The 22897-nt window shown below is 32.3% G+C and overlaps 1 protein-coding gene and 1 pseudogene across 12 annotated transcripts in view; both read left to right on the forward strand.

Moving 5' to 3' along the window:
* PTPN13 (protein tyrosine phosphatase non-receptor type 13) overlaps positions 1–22897 on the forward strand; it is a 168479-nt gene that overhangs the window by 2595 nt on the left and 142987 nt on the right. The gene's annotated exons all lie outside the window — the stretch shown is intronic.
* On the forward strand, positions 15155–15273 carry LOC120588522 (uncharacterized; annotated as a pseudogene).

The raw sequence follows: 22897 nt of genomic DNA on the forward strand, positions 1-22897 counted from the left end.
TTTAGGAGTTAATCCTGTCAACATATTCTTATTTTGAAATATGCTTTGAGAGAAGTCTGTGCCATTAATTAGAATAGCGAGTTGAAAGTATTCTCCTGTCTGGCCTCTGATGTAACCAAGCGTGTGACTCATTTGAGTTCATGTCACTTTACAAGGAAGGGGCCTGAAAAGCGAGAAAAGATAAGTGTCTCAGGATAGGAGGATTAGTGCTGATGGCAAGTGTGAGGGTCTATTTCTCTGGATTTCCCATTTTTTCTCTTTTAATTTGAAAATTAAGATAGGTTGAACAACTCAGGAACTGGATTTTAAAACGATAGCTTTTAATGAGTAAATTAATAATAGGATTTTAAGTGGCCTAAGTTAAAGTTCCATCCTCAATGCAAGGGATGAGTGAGTTTCCTACAAGCAATGAAATGTCTTTGGCTGCATACTGCATCTATGCCTAATAAATAGTTTCTTATTTTATTTCTAGTTTAGCAGCTGCACGTTAGAATCACCTGAATAGCTTTTCAATATCTTTATGCCCAGGACTCAACCCAGACCAGTTAAACCAGAATCTTTGGGAGTTGAGACCCAGGCACTTGCATTTTTGGAAGTTCCCTAAGAAGTTACAGTATGGAGCCAACTTGTGAACTAATGTTCTAGTCCTCTCTAGAAGATCAGTACAGAAAACTTGATTCCCACAAATGCAGCAACGTTTTTATATTATATTATAGTCCTTTCCTCTATATGAATACAAGTATTTTTTTAAAAAAATAAACTTATATATCAGATGCATCTAATGTATATGCCTATCTATAGGACTTTTTACTATTTGAATTAGAATTTAAGATACAAATATTTACCTCCTATTCCTTAGAGCTACACTGTCCAATGTAGTAGTCCCAGCCACAAGTGGCTAAATTTCAATATCTAGACGCAATTTAAAATTCAGTTCCTTTTTTCCACTAGCTGTATATTAAATACTCAGTAGCCACTTGTGGCTAGCAGCTACTATATTAGACATCTCAGCTATAAAACATTTCTATCATCACAGAAAGTTTTGTATTACCTAGAGTTTTTAAAATTTGTATTCCAATTTCTTATCATCTGAATTTGACTCAGGTTTTTCTGGTGAAGGTTTTTTGTTTAATTGAGTTTTTTATTTTTTACAAATGGAGATTCTTAGTTGTCATATGATAGATATGATTGAATTCTTCAATAGAAAATCATTTTACTGGTCTTAACATGAACATGCAGATGCATGAGACTATTTTTTTCCCCATACAGGAAAGCATTCCCTTCAACAAAAAAAGAGATTTCTAAACATTTTGAGATTGTTGGAAGCTAACAGTATGTCATGAATTTTCATGGTGTTTGCCACTTGTTAACTGCTGATGCACAGCTTAGAAGAAACTGTACTGTGTAATTCATCTCACCTGTACCTCCTTAACACACCTAAACGAATCAGAGTTTTCTCTATTGGTTTAGTATGTTCTGAGCAGAAATGGAAACAAATTATTTTCAGTTAAAAGTATTCTTTCTTTAGTTTTTTCCTTATTGGTACTTTTTTTTTTTACGTAAACATATGCGCTTTTTTAAAAACCCATTCAGATAGGACAAATTTGCATCCAGAATGTTGTGAGTTTTTTTTTTTGAAAAGATGCCTGATGGAATGGTTTGTATACAATATAATTTTTTTTCATGTATTAATGCTTTTTCACTTAGTTCTAATGTAGTCCATGGAACAAAAGTGAAACATTCTTGTTGAATAATTTAAATTAAGGTTAGAATGATTATATAACATCAGAATATGGTAAAAATACTCAAAGTTGGTGGGTTTTTGGAAGAAAGGTATAGTCTGGGAATTTTTTAAAATAAGGTAACCCTTTTAAGAAATTGTGTTTCTCTTAGCACTGCTTATGTATTACTTAAGGACTTTTTCTAGAAAAGTGTAATTCTTAAAATAAACATTTAAGCTGTTAACAGATGACTAATGGTTTTAGGTCTTAGTATAGTTAGATATCTCTTCTGGAAAATATAATGTAATTCGGTTTTTGAAGTGAAAAGAAATAATTGGTATTTTGGTACAGGAATTTCCATTAAAAGGTTCTGCATGATAGATTCAGTTCCTCCTCATTGTCTTTCATATTCTTGACTTGTGCTGAGATGTCATTTCATGAGATTAATCGAACATAATGTCAATCAAATTTATTTTTCAACACAATCTTTTAATTTTATTCTGGTGCTAGTTTCTATACTTAATTTAAGGAACAAGCTTGAGGCAATGATTCAAATGTAACATATCTCCATTTTCTAAGTACTGTGTGAAAATTTACCAGCGCTAATGTGTACAGTGGCACTTCATGAAAGCTGGAATAGGTGTTTGGTTAAAACAAAGTAAAACAAAGCAAAACTAAAAACAGTAATAATTTAGAAAACAATAATTGGAAGCTGTAGTCCAAGAATGTTCAATTATCAGATCAAAACTGGGTAAAACTGCATTGTAGGTATATACCACTTGGTTGAGTTCAATCAGGACTTTGAAATTCTGGCACTGTTTTGAGGTGTATAGAAATGAATAGCAAGCAAATAAGATCTTTGTTGTCACATAGTACCCGGCAATGCTGTTAACTTCACTTATAATTCAAGTCAACATATCTTCCAATGTTCATAGTTATATAATTCTTATAATTACAATACAAAATCTAAACTATCCTATTCTCTATGATTAAAAGTTTATGGACATTTCCTTCAACTTTTAAATAAAAGAAAATATTTTAATGTGGTCACATAATATATTACACCCATTGTGTAACCGAAGGCCAAACTAAGCTATGTTTTTAAAAATTTCATCTGTATCTTTCTCAGTGTTTATGATAGTACATCAAGACTTTTAACTTCTAAGGGATTTTAAATTTGAATTGAAATTCTAAGATTTAATTGAAAAATGACTAATGAGCCAAGCTAGTTGAGTGTTTTTCAGTAGCAATAATGATGAATCTGGGCTGATCTATTCACATTCTGATGCCCAGCTCTCCTTTTAATTGTTCTGTATTTTGTAAATATACAATTAATTCTTATTTTCTTCCATGCATTCTATTAGGCACTGGTGATACGCAGAAAGGACATATTTCCAAGAGAGCAGATAAATGGAATAGTCTGTGCCCACAGAGCTTTAATTATATGAATTCAGGCCAAGTAAATCAAATCTATTGACAGGATATATTGAAATAGAACAGCTGTTAAGATAGAATTAAATATCATGTAAAATCGTCTTGTAAAACTTCAAAAACACATGGGTAACTGTATGAATATATCTAAACAGCTGTGCATGGCATTGACTACTCTTGTTTTATTTAGAGAGACAGTATAGCATGGTATTTAGGGCACAGACTCTGGATTCAGGCTGCCTGGGCTTTGACTTCTGATTCTGGCTTACTAAGTCTGATCTTGTAGAAGTTTCTTAACCTTGCTATACTTTCCTCATCTGCAAAGTGAGGATAATAACCAGGCCTCTTTTATGGGATTGCTATAATGGCCAAATGAGTTAATACATGTAAAGCACTTAGAGTAGCGCCTAATGCATACTAAGCATTCAGTAAATATTAGCTATTATTATTTTTGTTATATTTATGTTTGATTTATAACATTTTTTTATTTTTTTTTATGATGACATTGCTTAACAAAATCCAGTAAGTTCCAGCTGTACACTTTAATAGTATTTTTTACACTGTGTGTTCACCTCCCATAGTTAGATTTCTTTCTGTCACCACATATTTGACCTCCTTTACCTCGAAATTTTTTTTAATACTGGGTAAAGGTAATATATGAACTTAAAATGTGGTTTTTTTTGTTTGTTTGTTTCAAAGTTATGGCCCTACTTTGTTCTTTGGGTTACATGTTTCTTTTATTTATTACTTGAGCTTGTTTTGACTGTCTTTTCTAGTGGTACTTCTCTTTGAGAGTAGGTTTGATTCAATTAAATAATATATTCATGTTTTAGAATGGTGAATGGTTAAGGAGTATAATTTGAATTAAAATGAAAAATGATAAAAGTGAAAGGAGTGATTTTTAAAATACGGTTGTAAACTTATTTAGAAAAGGCAATCCTAGAAATGTTTTTGATAATAATATGTTCAAGGACAAGGGTATATATCTTCCCAAAGTGTCTAGTTTGGAAGGTACATTTAAATGTATATGTTCCCAGTCTCACAAACACAGAGTTATTCCTTAATATTTGTGAATCTTATGTTGCTATGCTCCTGGGAGTAAGTGTTATGTAGCACTGATTTGGGAAATGCTGCTTGAGATATTCCTTGTGCTTGCCCTATGCAAGACCATTGCAATTATTTGTTCTGCTTATGCCAGTTACAAATTGCATTAGGTTAATAGTACAAGAGATCTAGAGTAACATTGGACTAAAGAAGGTAGGGATTTATTTTTTTGTAACATATCATAGACTTCAGAACCGATATGGCAATTTCAAGACATGGCGATGAACCCAGACATCTTTTATTTTTCTTCTTCACCTCCTCCATGCAAGGCTTTCATCTTCAAGATGGCCACACAGTCACAAAATGGCTGCTAGCATGTTATTTAAAATGTTTTCTTTTCTGGGAAACAGAATATGGAAGAATTGGGAAAATGGCAAAAAGGGCATGCCTTCTAGCTGATCAAGATCCTCTTAAAATTTTTTCTTGAAAGCCTTACTCAATGACTTCAGTTTATAGTGGCCACCTCTACATTCAAGGGAATCTGGAAACTCATTTTTTGCTGGGCACTGGGCAGTCTCAAAACTGATTAAAGAAAGTAGATATTGGGACTCAGTTGTTTTTCTCTCTTAGGACTTCCTAACGTCTTATCTCCATTTGTTTCTAGTTTAGTGGAATTTGGTTGTAGTATGCATAGATAAATTATAGACCATATGTTAGGTTTTTGAGAGAATGGGAGGCTTGGTTTTAGTGACTTATCATTTGATATCTAACACAAAAATGATGCTGATTATAGTGTCTTGACCTAGAGGATATTTAAAAAACTGGATCTGATTTCTGTGGAGGCTGATTCAGAGCCATTAAGATTATTTGGTACTTTTATACTTTGCCTTGTTTGATACTTAATTCCTTGAAATAATGTCTCATTCATACATTTTTTTATTTTTTTAATTTTTTTCATACTTTTTTTAAAAATCAGTATTTAGCCTACCGCTAAAATATTAAATTGATATAAATACAAAATTGTTGATATAAAGACAAAATTATTGTATTTATATCTATTCTTAAATGTTTAGCTTTTGTGAAAACTAAATCTAGGCAGTGTCATGATTTGTTTATTCAAATTCAAACATAAATTAGGAAGTACAGTAGGAAGAGTTCACGTTTTGAATTTAGATAGTCCTTGGTTTGGGCTTTAGCTCTTTTAGTAATTAGAGACATTTTAGATAAGTAATTTAATCTTTCTGTATCTGATCTGTAAAATGGAAATAATAATACCTACCATAAAGTTTCATGAGCTTTTCTTGAGTTACTACACATATAAAATAATTGGGCGCAGCCCAGTGATTCGGTTTATAAGAATTCTTTCCCTTTCACTTCCCTCTTCAGCCATATATGTTAAGGAAAATAGCAACCTAAGAAATATGATTAATAATACTAAGACATGGCTTATCTTTATCATCCAGATTTTAGCTTCTCAAATATACATCGTTTTGATTAGGTCACAGACTGTGCTTTGGTTTGTTATATATGTAAGATCTTTTTAGACATGGTAGCAACATATAGGCTGCTTTAAGACTAAAATGGTTGACATTTTAAAGGACATAAAATTAGAAAAATTGCCATGTCCCCTTGAATGTGTGAAAAGCATGGAAATTGTTGAAAAAAATTACTCATGAGATTGACTATAGTTAAAATAGCTACAATTAGAAATGTTTTACAAGTAACAAGTTTATTGTTTTGAACTGATTATACAGCTTAAAAGTATTTGACTCTCTACATTGTGTTCCGAATTGCTTTCGTCTTTTGAGAATTACTAAAAAATAAAAGGTAAATTGTTTTACAAAAAAACTTTAAATCTAGGTTAAAAAAGGACAGATAAGAAAGATAGGAAACCATTATATATTACAAAACGAAGTATAAGTGCAATAAAACTTTTAAGGAAGAAAGTGTGACTGGATTTAATCCAAGGATTCACTTGGGAGGAAGAACTTGAGCTGCCTTGACAACATTATTAGATATCTGGGAACAAGTAGTATATCAGCGGAATAGAAGATGGCATGTGAAAGTGAGAAGAATAGGAGGGTAGAGAAGGGAGCATCTAAAGCATAATAATAATAATAAAAAAAAAACTAGGAAAGTATAATGTTAAAGAAAGTGCATTAGGATAGTCTATCAAGGACTATGTGACCAGTAGTGCCAGATGCCACAGGGAGCCAAAGAAAGATGACTATAGAAAAGTAAGAGAAACAGAACTGTGTGATCAGTTGAATATTGTTACCATCAAAAGAACCATTATACTACACTGACAAGGAGGAGAAAAGGAAAGGAAATTGAGATGGAAGATGGTATTTTGTGGCAAAATAGATGAAATTTGGTTGACCTAGGAGATTTCTTAAGTCAGAAAAAAAATTCTTTTTAAGATTAAAGACAGGGAAAGAACAGATTCTATGAGAGTAAGAGTTTCAAACTGCTAGAGAGTGAAGAAGAGTAAACTCATTTTATGAGGCTCTGTCTGATTGGGAAAGAATGAGCCCTAGGTAGAGTTGTCAGCTTTAGTCATGAAGAGAGCAACCTCTTTTTATAAGATTGAAGAGAAGGCTACAAAGATAGATGTGGGCCTATAGGCCTACTGATGAATAGAAATGAAAATAAAGTTCTGTAAGAGAATCTACACTTAATGCTGTTAGCTTCAGAAAGTATTGTAGAGGAGGCAAAATTATCTGCTTTTAAGTATGATTTGGCTAGTGATGAAGAATTGGAAGTTTGAGGAGAGCAGTAAAGGTTAAAAATCATTACTGTTAGGAAAGTAATGAGAGATTTATAAAGGATGTATAGGCTTTATCATTTTGAAGCTGAATAATTTGAACAGTGATAGCCTAAATCCATATCTGCAGAAAATGAAGAATAAGGTTTAAGGATTATTGTAGTCTGTGATGGTCAAGTAAAATATGGAACCTCACTGAGGCTGGGGGAGCATTCGGTAAATGGAAAGTGGTTTTATTAAGTACTTTCTGAATTTGCTCAATAAGCCAGCAATTGATTAAATCAAAGAATTTGTCATTTACTGTTCTTTGCCACTTTATTAGAAAAAGTTGAGAAAGGATCTTGACTAAATGAAGTGTGTGTGATGTTTGTCCAACTGAAAATACTGTGTGGATTAGTTACTGCTTAGTTCACTTAATCTGGAGGTAGGGATTGTATTTAAAATGAGCCATCTAAACTATAAATTCAGGAAAAGTGTTTAAATAAAAAGCTTATCCTGCTGTTTAATATGCTATTATGGTAGTCGGGTATTTTATTTGTTACTAGTGTGACTTTACTGTCAGCTTTTATATTTATTATGATAATAGTTATTACTAGGATTTAAAATTTTAAATTAATTGGAAATGTTTTCAGAAAATTGCTTTGGATACAAAAGAATTTTCCATTCTCTTCTTAGAAATTAGCATATATTTAGTAAATATCAACTCCTAAAAAGTTTGAAATGAACCCTATCCTTCCATTTTTAATTCAGGTAAATGTTTTATCTGTTATACCTAGTGTGATGAGAGAAGTACAATTCAAAAATATATTTATTATTTTACCAACTTGGGACTTGATTTTTTAAAAAATTTTTGAAACAACATAAATACAAAACTTCTTGTTTATCTGCAAATAATGGTGGATTACCTAAAATCACTTAGTTGATTAAGTAACAGCAAAATTCAATGTAGGCCTCTAAAAATAGTATCTTCTCTGGCCACATCATCTAAAGGATTAATTGTCTTTGCCTTAATTGATACAGTGTACATAATGGTGGCTGGTGCATTTTCCTTTTCTGCTAATTTTTATATTACCACAGATTTCTAAGACAAAAAAAAAAAACAAACCTAGAGGAAATGTTAATCTAGCTTATAAATTACTCTTAGTTCATTTAGATGACATGTTTTTACATATATTTGACCTCTTAATCATATGAGAAAGACTCAATCAAGAATTTCTTATTTTATCTCAAGAAAAAGTTTCAATAGTATGTGCTATAAGCAGCAAAATTCATGTTTATGATTCCTTTAAAACTTTAATTTTTAAAAATTTATTTAAATCTACTTTTACAACTCTAATGAAGGATATTATATTTTCATATTGCTTTCTGTATTTTGACAATTAGCTTTTTAGACTGAACAATATTTTAAAGGCTAACTATGATATAGCAGTTTATAAATACACATCTGTGCCATCATAATCTGTAGATTAAGCCAATAGTTTATACACAAACCACACATATATACATTTATGTCTTTCAAACTACTTAAATGAACATTAAAAATGGTTACAATGACAAGGTGTTATCTGCGTATATCCTGTGTGCAAGGGACTATTTAAGAATTTGACACATAGACTATTATTTATCTTCAAAACAATCCTTTGAGATAGATGCTATTATTCTTATTTTACAGATGAGGAAACAAGCTTAGAGAGGCTTAATGAGTCACCTAGGTCACACAACTAGTTGGTGATGAAGCAGGGATTTTGAATCCGTGTCTTCCTGACTCCAAAGTTAGTTTTCTTTACCGTAACTTCTCATGTGAATAGTATCTTTTAAAATGAGCAGTTATCCAGAAGAGACAAAAAATCACCTAAATTTATGTAGAAAATATATGATAGAGAACTCCACAGTTTATGTTGGAATATAAATTTATGAAATTTTCATTAACTTTTAAACAATTGTTCTTGCAAAGATAGTGTATTTTCAGTACGCACCTCCTCCCCAAGATCTCCCTCTACTCACCTGTGATCTTCATAGCTTCGAGTTTTACTATAAACTGTTAAGTAAAGGTAATAACATGTCCTTTTGAAAATCTTTTAAAAATGTGTAAATGCTCATCATGGCATTGTTTATAATGATATAAATTGGAAACAACATAAATAGCTTACAGAGGAGAAATGGTCTAAAATATCCTAAATCCTTACAGCGGAATGTTGTGATCATCAAAACTTAGGTTGCTAAGAGTATTTTTATAACACAGAAATGTAATGTTAAATAGGAAAAAAGATAAAACTTAGTAAGTAAAGCATGATTATGACCATAGTTTTGTTTTGCTTTATTTTTTATGAAACCTTTATTTTAAAAAAGGCCAGAAAGAAACAAAATGCCCAAGATGGTGATGTATAAGGGAAAACCAACCTGCTTTAGAAGTGGAAAGATTAGATTGTGAAGAATTCATGACACAGAATCTGTTGAGTTGAGAAATGGATTATGATATTGTACCTGAAGATTTTTTTTTTTAATGTAGAAGAGAACTATTAATTGTAAAGCATCAAATTAGCCAATGCCTTAGACGAACTAGAAGTTATACTTGAGTCTGGGTTACTATTTTTGTTTTATAAAGATGTTTCAATAATAATGATAATACACATTTATAAATTACACTGGTTAATGTAGTAAAAACTCAATTCCTCAAAACAGCCTGAAGATAGATACTACTATTATTTCCATATAAACAGAAAAAGAAATTGAGGTAGAATTAGATTTACTTGCCCAAATAATATTGATAGTTAAGTGGGAGAGCAAACATTTTATAACTAGCTGAGCTATCTGGTCCCAAATCCTGTGTACTTAATCACTACACACTATATATTTTAATTGTGAAAATCATTTATAACTTTTAGTTCAGGGTTAGAAATAATGATCTTATTAAGGTGTTGTCATTAAGAATAGTTTATGACCAGCTCTCCATTCCATTCTTAGTGCATTTAAAAACTGTCCTTGGGTTTGGTAGACAGCTGTTATTCACAGAGCTCCGAACTGTTGGTAACTGCTAACAAAGTTTCTTTTCTTCTCCTTTGAATCAACTCTTTCAGTAGACTTGGATGCTTTGTATGTGGTTGTATAAAAAGTGTCTGATAGGAGAACTACAAAAGCTTCTAAATTTTAGTTTACCATATGTTTTTAAAATTCATTCACAATATAATTGGTTGCCATTTGCTCCTATTTGGAGAAGTGGAATTTGTATCCTAGAGTTTTTTTTCAACATAAAATTAAAATCATCTTTAACTCTCTCTTTCCCTTAACTGTCTTCACATCCTTTTTTGCACGTAAGAATTGAATAGTATTCTCATGCAGATAGTTTAGATGATCATGCAGTTCTTTTAAGTAAACAATTTTGTTCCCTTAACAAAGAGATGAGTTATGCAGGCTTTAATTATTATATTAAAGTTTGTTTTATTATTTTTAAGTATCTTATTCTTTAGATTAGGTAATTTGTATTTTGTACAAGATTGAAAAGTAAGTTGTCTTTCTATTCCTACCTCCAGGTCACCTCCCTGGGATGCCCTTCTGTAGCCTTCATTTTTAGTAATATTACCAAAGCCAAGAGGAAACATTAATGAATGATTTGACAAATAGATATTTTAGTCTTCTTTGATGTGAAATTTTACATGTCCCCTCTTAGTATGTTAAATAGTTCTTTGCTTTGGAAAAAAGTTTATACGGTCTTCTTTTATATATTGAAGTACATCTTCATTTTTCTCGTTGTCTTTTTATACTTCTGCAAATTACCTCATTAGTCAAACATTTCTCACACTTTTGACCTGTTGATCATCATTATTTTATTTGCAGTTAAAAATCTGTTAGTAATAAAAACAAATTTGGATGTCTTACCACTAATTATACTGTTTTGTTTATGAAGTAGAAAATTTTCTTAACTGAGGTTGACACATATTGGGTATAGCTAAAGTTGGATCATTTTATGCTTGGAATGAGAACTTAAATATATTTCATTTCTTCTACTTTATTGAGCACTGGGGTACAAAGAAACCCCAACATACAGAAATTTGTGGTGTATAAAATTTAGTGTAGAGCAATTTTTTAAAAAAATGCTTGCTCATCTAATTTTCTTCTTTTGGGCTAAGGACAAATACTGAAGACTGAATATGGAGTTGCTCTTAATGTGTACCAAAAGTTCAGGGTTTTTTCCTGCTTAAATACCGTGCAATGGGACAAAAAAAAAGTGTGCCAGGGCATAATTTTCTAATAACGTTGTTTTAGTTTTTTCTAATTACGCTTCCTTTTATGTGTACCTTTTGAAATATAGGCAAAAGGTAGGGTGATGACCCCAATCCATTAGGGGTGATTGAACTGAGATGTGGTTTCCAAATTGAGCTATAGCTGAATTACCTATGAATTTTTTTTAAATGTACATTTTGAGTTACTTCCTAGACCCCCAGGAATCTGTAGTTAAACAATGCGCACCAGATTCAACTTTCCTATAATTGGTAGAAAATCAACACTCTTTTTAATGTATCTTCCTAGGAATCATATCTTCCCTTTAAAGAAAAATAGATATTTATACATTTGTTTTCTAAGTTTAAAAATACAAGTTAATTTGTTGGGATATTATTATACGTACCCTCGACCTGGTGTCATTACCCTAAAAAGTACCTATAGGGGCAAGAAGGACAAGGGGTTGGAGAGGGAGGAAAACCATAGTGAATGGTGGACATTGCAGTGAACTAAATGGCTCAGACCGTAGCTTAAGTGGACATCTGCTACCCGCCTTGACTACTACCATATCTCCTTTTTCTCTAAGATTTTTATATGCAATCTCTTCAATTTGTGAAATCTTCTAATTTATAAATACTGGTCACAAATTCACACTTCTGTAAAATACAACATGGGCCATCACTCTATAGGCCAAATATAATATGTCTGAGACCAAATAAAGCCCATGGGCCACTAGTATACAACCTATGATCTAGATTATCTTAGCTACCCAACACTTGCATGAACTTGCTGTATTTTGTTTAGACACTTATTAAGGTATAATAATGATAATTAAAAATGCTTCCAGCAGTCTGCTTTAATATTTCACTTAAGCATATTAGTTAAGTAAACATTAGATTTTTGTGTAGGAAGAAAGAAGAGAATAAAAGACTGCTTTCTAAAATATATAGAGATAATGTATGATGTGTAAATATATGAGAGACTCGGTTTCCATGATTTTTCATAGAAAAATTTTATTCTCGACCCCTTTTCTTCTCAAGATCTACCATTCTTCCTTTTCCTGCCTCTACATTCAGTATCTCCCTGCTCTTCTCATGAATGTTCTTTTCATTTGCAAGAATTATAAAAGAAAAATCCTTCTTGTAGACGCACTACAGAATGAAAATCCCTTTGTGACTTACTAAGCTGCACAAACTTTAAGACATTCTTTCCCATAGCATTAAAATTCCTTACACTTAATACTGATTCTTCCAAATGTGCTTTTTAAACAGAAGAATGACTGCCTTTAAGGCGGTTAGTGAAAAGACCCACGGAAACAATCTAGAGGGGCAGCTTCACACCATGTAATATTTGACCCCAAACCATTAGGGATGATTGAACTGAGATGCCATTTACCATGGTTCAGTACAGAAAAATAAATAAAATAAGCTAGCAAAACTTCTCCGTTTAGCTGAGGTAGAGTAATAGGGACAAAATTTACTCACCTGCCCACAACAACTAAAAATGGACAAAACATGTGAAACAACAATTTTCAAAACTGGTCATCGGGCAATGAAAGACAATGATATCCCTGAAAGATAGAAGTAAGATGAGCCTATGATTGCCCAGCTTACTAAATTGAGAGAGAATTTCTAGGCTGTGGTGCAAGGCATAAGAAACCTGGTAGAAATGGTAAACTTCCTGAATTCAGGAGATGTTGCTTAAAGTCTAGGGAGATGCAGGCAGTTAGGGTTAACAGGACAGCATACTAGAGAGGTAAGAAGTGCACAGAGAGAGAACACGGAGATCTGTAGAGGTCCTTTTGAGTATTCGGCTGAGTACTCAGAAACACTTATATATGAGGAAATTTCTTGAGCTGGATGTGAGGGTATATTACTGTATGCAGGGCCAGAGATAATGCCTGTTCCCTCAAACCAGACTAGAAAACCTCAAGATTTATGGGGCACTAGATAGAATATACAAAATAATTTCTTTCTCAGTAGCAAGGAATAATTAGCCCTAGACTGAGCATTGCTCTGGACCACCTAACAAATCTTAAAAGCTAGACCCAAAAGGATCAAACTTCCAAGTTTTTCAGTAATTTAACTTCATCCACAGCAAAACCCAAGAATATTTATAAAGTTATTACAGCATTCACCAAGATAAAATTCACAATATAAGGCATCCAATCAAAAATTTCCAGGCATGCAAAGAAGCAGGAAAATATGACTTATAATGAGAAGATAAATCAATCAAACTGACTCAGGACCAACAGATTAGAATTAGCAGATATGTATATTAAAACAATTTTTTGACTGTTTTCCAAATGTTCAAAAGTTAAATAAAGAACACATTGAATTTATGAAGATAAAAACTGTAATGCCTGAAATGAAAATTACACTGGATGGAATTAATGGCAGATTAACCATTACAGAGGAAAAGATTAGTGAACTTGAAGACATACTAATGTGAATTATTCAAAATGAAACAAAAATAATATTTAAAATGAACAGCACGTCATTGAATTTTAGGATAACTTCAAGTGGCCTAATATACATGACATTTGAGTCCCTAGAGGAGAACAGAAAGAAGGCATGATGGAAAAAAATTTAATAAATAGTGGCTGAACTCCTAAATTTGAGGAAAAGTATAAACCCACACTTTCAGGGAACACCAAGCGTAAGAAATGTGAAGAAATTTATACTGAGACACCGCTCAAAACCTGTGATAAGGAGAAAATCTTAAAGTCAGCCAAAGGGAAAAAAGAACATCTTTTGTACAGAAGAACAAAGATAAGGACAACAGTATATTTCTTCTCAGAAATGATGCAAACAAACAAAAAAACAATGCAGCGCTATCTTTAAAGTACTAAAACCGTCAACCTAGAATTCTCTACCCATGAAAATGTCTTTCAAAAACAAGGTGAAATAAAGACTTTTTCAGAGATAATAGCAGAAAGAATTCATTACCAGGAGACCTGCATTACAATAAATATTGAAGTTCTTCAGGCAGAAAGGAAGTGATAACAAATGGAAAACAAAATGAAGAACCCTGGAAATGCTAACTGCGAAAGTAAATATATATAATATTTTTCTTATTATTTAAATGTCTTTAAAAGGGAATCAATAAAAAGCTGAGAAAAGTAGATTAATAGGCCTGCTTTACAAGAATCTCAAAATGCAATAATGAAATAATAATAGGTAACATTTCGACCACTTATTATGGGCATGGAGTCCTACCTATATCATTTTATTTAATCCATATAACAACCCTATAATTAGGTACCATTATTGTTTTTCTATTATAAATGAGGAAAGTAAGCTGTAGGAATGTGAAATAAATAGTCCAAGATAACACATCTATTAAATGGTTGGGGTGGGCTTAAACTCATTCTGCCTGACTCTAAATCTTAAGTACTTTACCATTTTTCTACACTGCCATCTGGGAAGTAGGATATTGTATAGAACAGGCGATAGATCAAAGTGTATCAAGTAAAGAGTCAGGAGGAAGAAGTAAAGGAGTTGGCAGACAGCTTGGCAAATGTCATCAATTCCTCACACATGTAGCACAGATTGTTTCCAGTTGGGTGGTCAAGGTCACTCGTTAGCACTTTTAACTCTAATTTTTTTTTTTTCAAAATTTACACAGATGTGGAAAACAGTGGGTCCAGGTCTCCTTTTCTAGCTTAACAGAATTCAGAATGTGCCTTAAACAGTTATGAAATGGGGAAAAATGTATCCTTATCTGTCACGGGGAAGTGATGAATTCTCTCTTCAGGGAGCCAGCCTTTGCATCAGCTCAGCCAGGTCTCTCTCACCAATTGGTTGGACTGTAGACCTAAGTGATTTAACAACTTTTCTCCTTCATTTTTAATAACAGTTGTAAAATTTTAGGACATAAGATTAGCTAACTGGAAAAAAAAGTTTAAGTTTGGGTATTCTGACTTGTACTATTACTAATAATGCTGAAGTCTCATGGTAATAGTTTTAAAAATACCGTCTATGGCCATGCTACCCTGAACATATTCGATCTCGTCTGATCTCGGAAGCTAAGCAGGGTGGAGCCTGGTTAGTACTTGAATAGGAGACCACCTAGGAAGACCAGATGCTGTAGGCATAAAAAAAAAAAAAACTATGAGTAAAGATTGGTACTTTTTAATGTTCTTATATTTTCTTACTTGCAATAAACTTTTTTTTTTAAAGATAATTGACTTTAAACAAAATATAATACTATAGTATGGGGGTTATAACACATGTAAAAGTAAATATATGGCAATAGCACAAAGGTTGGGAGGGGAGAAATGGAAGTATACCACTATAGGCTCTTAAATAAAGTGATATAATAACACTTGAAGGTAGACTGTGACAAGTTAAAGATGTGTACTATAAACCCTATAGTAATGACTAAAATAACACAAGAGTTATAGCTAAAAGCAAACAAAAGAGATGGGAATCATAAAACTTGTTTTTAAAATGGAATCATAAAAATTGTTATTCAAAGGCAGAAAAAATAAAAAAGGGAAAAAAATCAGATGAGACAAATAAAAAGCAAATACCAAAATGATAAACCCAATTATTATCAGTAATTACTTTTAACGTAAATGGCATAAACACCCCAATTAAATGGTAGAGCTTGTCAGATTGGATTTAAAAAATCAAAATTCACCTATGTGCAATCTTTGTTAAAAGTAAAAGGATGGAAAAGATATACCATATTAAGGCTAATTTTGAAAAAAACTAGCTGTATTTATATCAGATAAAGTAGATCTCAGGACAAAGAATGCTACCAGGGTGGAAAAAGATTTCATAATGACAATGAGGTCAGTTCATCAAGAAGATGTAATCATTCTAAACATTCATACCCCTATACTAGAGCTTCAAAATACACAGAGCAAAAACAGAACTGTGAGGAGACATTTTCAAATCCACAAATGTAGTTGGAGATTTCAGTATGTCTTTCTCAAGAGTTGTCAGAACAAATAGAAAATAAGATACAGCAGCCTTTAACAATAGTCAACTGACTTGATATAACATTTATAGAGCAGTCCACCCAACAACAGCAGAATGTGTATTCTTTTCTAGTGTGCACAGAATATTTACCAAGATACTTCATTTTCTGAGCCTTAAAACAAGTTTTAATGCATTCAAATCTATTTAAGCCACACAAAATATCTCTGAGAAATCCTCAAATATTTGAAAACTAAAGAGCACATGTCTCAAAGAGGAAATGAGAAAGTATATTGTTTGGAATACAGATGAAAAGACAATATAATATAGCAAAATGTGTGATATGCAAGTTCCTAAAGCAAGTCTTAGGGGAAATTGTATAGCACTAAAGATCTCAAACTAATGACCTCAGTTTTCACCTAGAAAAAATAAGTAAAGTGGAAAGTAGCAGAAAAATAAGTAGGAGAAGGGATAAAATGTAGATCACAGGAGAAATTAAATAGAAAACAGAAATTAAATTAAAAAAATAAATAGAAATTAAATTAAAAAAAAAGAAACCAAAAGCTGGTTCTTCGAGAGGAACAGTTAAATGTATAAACCTCTAGCAAGACTGATCAGGAAAAAGGGAAGACACTAATTACTAATATCAGGAATGAGAGAGGTGAGACATTACTACAGCTTCTGCACTTATTAAAAGAATAATAAAAGGAATATTATCAATGATTTTATATCAACAAATTTGACAACTTAGATGAAATGAACAAAGCTTTGAGTAACCTGAAATATAGATACTCTTCAACCTTAGATATTACTATTTAAAGAGATATTATGAAATTAAAAAATCTGACCATGTTTCTTTTATTTTCTTGCTTTACTGGAGAAATTAATATAAAATTTAAAAATCTCCAAGAATAATGTCTTCAGATAACCCTATTTTACTGTTACATAATCAGTTTTTAAAGAATCCTTGGAGAGGTACTTATAAGGATTCTTTCATTGTAAATGATAAAATATCTTATTTTAAAATGTTGAGCATAAGTCTGGAGGTAGGAGTTTCAAAGGTTTATTCAGTGACTCAGCCATGCAATTCGTAAGGTCTCTAGCTTTCCCTTGCGTACTTTTTTCCCCTACTGTTCTTCTGAATATTATCTTGAATCTTTACGGCTTGTCCTCTCATAATTGCAAGAAATATGGCTGCCACAGTTCCAGGTACTGCCTGTACATAGCCCACTGGCTAGTGTGGTGGTTGCCCCCAAGACCAATCCAGGTTCTGTGATTTGCTGGGAAGACTTGCAGGAGTCAGCACAATAGATTTATTATAACGAGAAGGTACAAAGCAAAATTAACAAAGGGAAAAAGGCAACAGAAAAAAGCCTAAAGGAAACCAGGAACAGATTTCCAAGAGTCCTCTCCCACTGGAGTCACATAGGATGTGCTTAATTACCTCAGCAATGAGTTGTTACAACGCATATAAAATGTCTATGAGAAGACTCGATGCTCATGGTTTTTATTGGGGGCTGATCATGTGCGTAACTCAGAATAACGTGCACCAAAATTCCACACTCCCCAGAAGGAAAGTAGATGTTTATCATAAACCACATTGTGTACACAGTTTAGATATAGTGGTATACTCTTATGAGTTCTGGGAATGATGGGAACCCTCCTGAAATCTAAGTTCCCAGACTCTAGCCAAAGGCAACTTGGCCATCAGGCCAGCTATGTTAACCTTTTTCTGCATAACAAGGTAAAGAATAAAGATTTTTCCTTTCATGTATTTTTTTATTAGGAAGAAAATCTACCCTGGTTTTCCTATCACTAAAATCTGTCTCAGGACCATTAGCAAGGTTGGGTTGTTGTCTAAAGCCTCACAGCAGTGAAGCTGAGATGTTAAACATCTGGAATTTCCAGCCTTTATAGTAGAGACAGATTCTGCAAAGAAAGGACATTGATTGGGTGATAATAGCTGTTCAGAAGTTGAATGTTTTTCTGACTCATAATTGTAATCCTAGTATTTTTAAGAGTAAGGTGCTAAGAGATATATGGCTAGGAAAAGTAAATACCATGGCCATTTACTATTAGGATGAAGGATAATAGTAGCAAATTTTCAGTTATTTAGTTTTTGTTGTATTCTAAAGTACAAGACAAATTTGTATACAAATTGTTTAAGACAAAATTTTTATCAATAAACTGAGCAGGAAAACAAAGTCATATATTACTTCCATTTAGAAACAAAACCAAGTAACCACAGTCTAAATTGCTCATATAATTGATTCATTAAAAGACTTGCTCTTTATTATAATATTGAAATTTTACTGTAACACAAGTATTTTTGTCTACACTATTATAAAAGTTGATTTTCCAAATTGATAAGATACTGTTCTTCAAAAGACATTACCTTATTTACCATAAGAACTTTCATCATTTCTCAGTGAAGTTATTATTTCTTCATTTGACTTTAAGAATTTCCTTACTTTTGATAGAATACTTTTGCCATGGTCAATTAAACAGTCAAGTCAAAAACCAGTTGGAATTATCAAATGTAATCACTTTCAGTTTTTGCAGTGAAACAAAAGCCATCAGAATTCATTTCTTGGCATGAAGGTTGTGCTTTGTTGGTCATGGATTAAAACAGAACAGTCCTGTAATGGAGAATGTAAAACTTGATCATCCAGGAATCTCAGTACAAAAGGAATGTTCTCAATTCCAATAAGGAAGGTATTGTTGATTTTGGAAATGCCTCTAACATCAGACTCCTAGACGTAGGTTGAGGTTAAGAAAGCTGAAATGCCCATCACAAAACAACAGATGTAAAAATTACATTTGGTTTTTGAATTAAGAAAAAACCTGATAGGAATGTAATTGCACTGATTACCTCTAAGATGTAATTAATAGAAATAAGAGATTGTCCAAGTTCTGATTATTCACTGACAAATTCAAATCTGCTACTGAACTATATGTTTAGTACTAATATATACTTTAGAACACAGTTTGTTTTTAGCTGTTTTTTAAAGATCCTAAGAATTAGTTGATTTATTCATTGTAGATTTTAAGACTGACTGTCATACTCCTCCAATTGGAACTAACAACATATTTTGTTAGTCTAAGTGAAATTTTAGAAGAAGCCATATGCTATTGAATTGACTTGTTTTCTCTAACTGAATACTTTTAAGTTATGACTGAGTCCCTAACAGTGGAGATGCAGAAATTACATAGTGACTATGCTAATAAAATCTGGCAAGTTGTTTTTAAGTTAAACAAAATGGTCAAATATTATCAATTTCATATGAGTCAACCTGATAGTTGGGTGTATTTCTACAACACAGGTATAAAATATTCTTAATTATTCAGTAGAATATTTGTTAGTTAACTCTGTTTTGATCCTCACTTTCATTCCCTGCTGTCTGTCAACCTTGAGAGTTATTACTTGTAATAAGCAGGAAGCAACTTGTCAGAAAATGACTAATATATTAACTTGCATTCATTTTAGTATTTTACAGACAATATAATATTATACTTGGAAACATATTAGAGGTCAACTAATGCCACCCCATTCACCTAATATAGGAAAATATTACATCCCGCACATATAGTTATGTCCCTCTGCTTGACCACTTTAGAATATTACCTCAATAGTTTCTCTTCTAATTTAGAAAGTCTGTATCTTGAACTGAAAGCTACCTAATTTTAATTCATTTTATTGTGAGAGACAGTCATTAAAGATTTAATCTATAATACATTGTCAGGTATTATAAATGCTATGAATAATTATATAATTGATTAATGTATGAGAGACAGGAAGTGGGTGATGCTCCTATTTTAGAGTGGGTGGTCAAGGAAAGCCTTTCTGCTAGGTAATAATTGATGAAGAGCTGAATAGAATGAGGAGGCCATGTGGATCTTTGAGTCAGGAGCATTGTAGACAAATGCTAGGAATTGGGTCACTGTGGCGGAAGTTGTGTGTGTTGACTGAAGAGGAGAGTGAGTAGTTGAAGTAAAAAGGTAACCTGGGAGAAAATCTCATTGGGAGCTGTTTCCTGGAGTGGGGATTTGAGATTTTACTCTTAAGTGTGATGGAAGTCTTGAAGCAGAGGTGGCATGATTAGATCTCCATTTAAAAAGGATCACTATAGCTACTGTCTTGGGAATAAACTACAAGGGGGCAAAAGAGGAAGCAAAGACACCTACTATAACTTTATCATCATAGTTTTCTAGACTTTCACGGTCCAATATGTTAGTTACATGTCACACATGGCCACTTAAATTTTAATTAATTAGAATTAAATAAAATTAAAAATTTCAGTTCCTCTCTTGCCCATTAATGAACCATCTTGCTGAGTCATCCATTTCTCCTTAAGAATAGAATTTTCTTAATCTTGTATTTCCTATACTTTCTATTTGAGTACTACTATCATAATCTCTGCATTATCTTAATGCTGTAATATTTTTTTAAATATCTAATTTTTATGCTTCAATTTATTTATTTAAAAAGAAAATCTTAGACCAATATTGTTTCCTTAAGTGGAAACCAGTAAAATGTTCCTAAGTTGAAGGTAAGTACAAAAGTTAATAATACCATTAGGATACATGAAAACGAAATAATGTTATTAAATATGAACCGTGATAGGGTGGCCTGCCCATGCAGCAGTGCTTGAAGCTTTGGATGTGTATGTTTGTTAAAAAAATGGAGATTAGCAAGTACAACAAACAAACTAACACTAAACTGGAACTTTCTCCATGACCGAATTAGAAATATTGAAAGAGAAAAACAGAAACTTGCTTATTGTGGAATTCAGTTTTCTAAAATTTAGCTGCAGAAATTCTCTCTCAACCACTAGGATTATCCTTAGAAAAGCTCCACCTTAAGCCAAATGTAATAATCAGAGATGTTAGAAAAGAAGTTTCGGAATATGGAAATGTGATATGGTTATAGGAGTTGGGTCTTTTCACCACCTTGTTTCCACTTCTCCTAAGAAATGAAAGGCGTCAGGATATGGAAGGCTTCCAGAATTGTGTCTCTTCCCTAACTGTATTTTAATGCAGTTTCAGCATGTTTACTTACTAAAACAGCAAGCAATGCCCTTTTCTTCTTTAAGTTAAAATTTTCCTTTGTATTAAAAGATCAACGAGCTTGAATTTTCCTTCTTTATCTGTAGGTTAAGCCTATCTCAGGCTAGCGTGCTTGCAAATGTAGCCTGCATTTTCCTTTTCTTTATCAAATTTCCATCTAGTGAGAGATCTTGATGAATAAATTTTTTAAAAACTGTATTTTTTAGTCTTTCTGGCAGCTCACAGATGGAAATTCAAGCAGAAACAAACCAAAATTTAGTGATGGCTTTCTTATGAGTATATAATACTGGAACTGTATTAGGAGGGCACTGAAAGTTGAGAAATTGACCAGACATTTCGACCATTTCGATACATGAAATTTTTTGTTTACTTCAATACAAGGGAAGTCTTTTTGAGAGTGTTCCAGACATTTACGCTATGATGTCACTAATGTTACATATGATATAATAACAGAAAACGGAAAATGTTAAGCATCATATTCTTTAAATCATAATGTTCATGTATACTGGGCCACGTTCTTGAGTAATGAACACAGAATATAATTAACTCACCACTATGCTCATTAATTAAATGTCAGTGTTTAAGTCTTGTTTGTACAATCCAAGGGGTCCTAGTCATCTGCATATACTCTTAGATATTCTCAAATAGATATAATTACTGCTCTGGAGGTGATTTTAGAAATATTTGTTAAAAAGCAACCCTATTGTTTCCCTCTAATCACCCAAGTGTTTACAACTAACTGATTACAGCAACTATTTCTCTCTTTTTGTTTAGGTATCTGTTGTTTCTGGAAGTTTCTCTGTTTTTCTTGAAGGCTCTCCTATCTCTCCCTAAAACACAGATTTACAACATAACCTTCTATCACATAGGCTACCTTCTACCTCTAACTGGCTCTTGTGTTCCCAGTTTCTCACTGGCTTATTACATTCTTTATGCTCAGAAGGCAGACAAAGACTGGGCTGGGGTCACACATGGGGGTTTCATACTGCAGGGCATGAATGGAGACAAAATCCTATATTGGGATGTGATCTCTTCAATAATTTGTTAATTGAAACTCATATTAACAATAGGCAATGGAATATTTGTTTTAAATTTTAATGTCCATTTAAAAAAAGATAGCCCTTAAACATAATCTTGACTTTACCAATCAATTTTAATTGGATTCAATTTCATCCTCAAGTGCCTAGAATTATGTCATAGTGCACCCAAGGATAATAGAATTTCTTATAAAGCTAGTGTGCCTCTTTAATGAAATATATATTTACAATCCCTTATCTATAATTCCAGAATACAAAAATAGCTGTTATGGGCTAAACTGTGTCTCCTCAAAATTCATATGTTGAATCCCTAATCACCAGTACCTGAGAGTGTGACTGCATTTGGAGTTAAGGCCTTTAAAGAGTTAATTAAGTTAAAACTGAATTCAGCGTGGGTCCTAATTCAATATGACTGCTTTATCCAAATGTCAGAGATGAGCAACTTTATAATCTAAAATTTCTATTCAATTATGTACACAGATAAAAAATATTCATAGCAACATTATTTGTATTAACAAAAAAAAAACTAGAAACAATTTAAATTCCAACAATAGAATCCTAATCAATAGTGAAAATGAGTAAGCAACACAAATAAACATGGATAAATCTCACAGTTTAATTCAAAATGAAGAAAGCAAGTCATGGAAGCATATTTGCAGAATAATTACAATTTTTTTAAAAACTCCAAAA

This window comes from Pteropus medius, unplaced genomic scaffold (assembly GCF_902729225.1).
Source record: "Pteropus medius unplaced genomic scaffold, Ma_sr-lr_union100, whole genome shotgun sequence".
Classification (NCBI taxonomy): domain Eukaryota; kingdom Metazoa; phylum Chordata; class Mammalia; order Chiroptera; family Pteropodidae; genus Pteropus; species Pteropus medius.